This window comes from Pristis pectinata, chromosome 3 (assembly GCF_009764475.1).
Source record: "Pristis pectinata isolate sPriPec2 chromosome 3, sPriPec2.1.pri, whole genome shotgun sequence".
Taxonomy (NCBI): domain Eukaryota; kingdom Metazoa; phylum Chordata; class Chondrichthyes; order Rhinopristiformes; family Pristidae; genus Pristis; species Pristis pectinata.
In genome coordinates, this window is record NC_067407.1 from 140,918,106 (window position 1) to 140,921,020 (window position 2,915).

Sequence of the window (2,915 nt, forward strand, 5' to 3'; positions counted from 1 at the left end):
CTCTTGAATGGACCTCTCATACACTAAAAGATGAACTCTTGATCTCCCACTCTACCTCGTTGTGGCCCTTGCACCTTATTGTCTGCCTGCACTGCACTCTCTCTGGAACTGCAACACTATATTCTGCATTCTGTTTTTCCTGTCTCCACCTCAAAGTAATTATGTATGAAATGATCTGCCTGGATGGCGCGCAAACAAAAGCTTTTCACTGCATCTCGGTACGTGTGACAAGAGTAAACCAATACCAATACACAAGAGACTGCAGATGCTGGAATCCAGCAAAAAACATTAAACAAGTTGTTGGAGGAACTCAGCGGGTCAGGCGGCATCTGTGGTGGGAGATGGACAGTCAACATTTCAGGTCGAGAGCCTGAATCAGGTCCCTGTGCAGGGTCCTGATGCAGGGTCTCAACCCGAAACATCGATTATCCCTTTGCCTCCAGAGGTGTTGCCTGATCCAGTGAACCCTTGTTCAATCCTAGTCACCAGTGCTGGCTGTGTGGAGTTTGCACGTTCTCCCGGCGATCATGTGTGCTTCCCCCGGGTGCTCCGGTTTCCTCCCACATCCCAAAAACTTGCCAGTAGGTTAATTGGCCGCTGTAAATTACTCCTAGTGCAGGTGGGAGGCTAGAGAAATTCGGCATGTCCCCGTTGACCCTCACCAATTTTTATTGATGCACCATAGAAAGCATCCTATCCGGATGCATCACGGCTTGGTACGGCAACTGCTCTGCCCGGGAGTGCAAGAAACTGCAGAGAGTTGTGGACACGGCTCAGCACATAATGGGTTACAGGGAAATAATGAGAGATGGGTCTGATGTACAGAGGGATCTTGGGGCCCAAGTCCATAGCTCACTTAAAGTGGCAATGCAAGTAAGTAGGGTTGGTAAAGAAGGCGTATGGCACACTTGCCTTCATCAGTCAGGGCATAGAGTGCAAGAGTCAGGAAGACACGTTGCAGCTGTATAAAACATTGTTTAAGCCACTCTTGTTTTGTGTGCAGTTCTCATCGCCCCATTACGGGAAAGATGTGGTGGATTCAGAGAGGGTTCAGAAGAGGTTCACCAGGATGCTGCCTGGATTAAAGGGTGTGAGCCATAAGGAGAGGTTGGACAAACGTGGGTTGCTTTCTCTGGAGTGTCAGAGGCTGAGGGGAGGCCTGATCGAGGTTTATAAAATTATGAAAGGCATAGATAAGGCAAACAGTCTTTTTCCCAGGGTGGAAATGTCAAGTACCAGGGGACATGCATTTAAGGTGAGAGGGGGAAAGTTTAAAGGAGATGTGTGGGGCAGGTATTTTTACACGGTGGGTGTCTGGAACAGGCTGTCAGGGGTGGGGGTGGAAGCAGATATGATAGGGGTGTTTAAGAGGCTGATAGATAAACACACATAGGGATGGAGGGATGTGGATCATGTGCAGGCAGAAGGGATTTTAGTTTAATTTGGCATCGTGCTTGGCACACACATTGTGGGCTGAAGGGCCTGTTCCTGTGCTGTACTGTTCTGAATTCTACGAAGGGATTCTCTAAGAGCCAGCAATGACTTGATGGGCCAAATGGCCTCCTAGACTGTAAGGCAATGTGAGAAAGAAAATACAAGGACTCAAGGCTGTTCAATAAGCATTTTATTTACACAATGTTTATTTAACATGACAATAAATACTGGCACCATACAACAGGAGGCAGCTTATACCCGGAACACCAGGAAGCGATAAACTGAATCCCGGTATTGATTTCTGTTTGTTACAAATCAGAATTTCCATTTTTTCTTGCAATTAAATAACACAGACAGACAACAAATATGTTATTCAAACAGTTCTAAATATATTTTCATTTTTTCATGAATCAAAATTCCTGCGTAAATTTCAAAGTTGGCACTTATGTAAAAAAATCAGCAAATGTCTCTGTCCTGCCTTCAGTGAGGTTGTCGTAGTCAGGTTCCAATGACACTGGCGTCAGGAATTCCTCTCACCATATGGTCATCTAAACCGTGCTCAAAACATTGGCCCTCTCCCAGTGAGGTGGACTGTAGAAGGATGAGGCCATTCAGCCCACCAGACCGGTGCGGTCTCTTTGGAAGAGCTAACTTATTCACTCACACTGGCAATTTCCCAGGAGCTGCCTTTGAACTGGGTGGCAAATTCCCTCCCCCTGATCACAGCCAGGGTCCCACCTCCAGTTCCATCTGAAATTCCTCTCCCCAAACGTTTTCCCTTTCTTGATGTGCAAGGGTGACATTTGATCAGAACTCCCACTCCCACTTGCCTAGAAATTACCCCACGCTTTGGACTCTTGTCTCAGGTAATCCCCGTTAATTTATACACCAGCAATCACAGGTGAGACATCTCCACCCGGATGGAGAGTTGGGAGTTCTCCAGCCTACATCACGGAAACCAGCCTCCCCTCCATGTCTACACTTCTCACTGCCTCGGTAAAGCAGCCAACATAATCAAAGACCCCACCCACCCCAGACATTTTCTCCCCCCTCCCATCAGCCAGATACACAAAAGCCTGAAAGACAGACCACCAGGGTCAGCTTCTATCCCACTGTTATAAGACTATTGAACTGTTCGCTTGTACGACAAGGTGGACTCTTGACCTCACAATCTACCTCGTTATGACCTTGTACCTTATTGTCTGCCTGCACTGCACTCTCTCTGTAACTGTAACACATTACTCTGCATTCTGTTATTGTTTTACCCTGCACTACCTCAATGCACTGTGTAATGAACTGATCTGTACGAACGGTTTGCAAGACAAGTTTTTCACTGCATCTCGGTACAAGTGACAATAATAAACCAATTTACCAACTTCAACAAACAAAGTCTTTGCAATCTTGTTCCCAGCAGCAGATCCCTCACTCATTTGACTAACCTGATCTATCTGTTTACCATCTTAATCAGATCATGTCTCTGC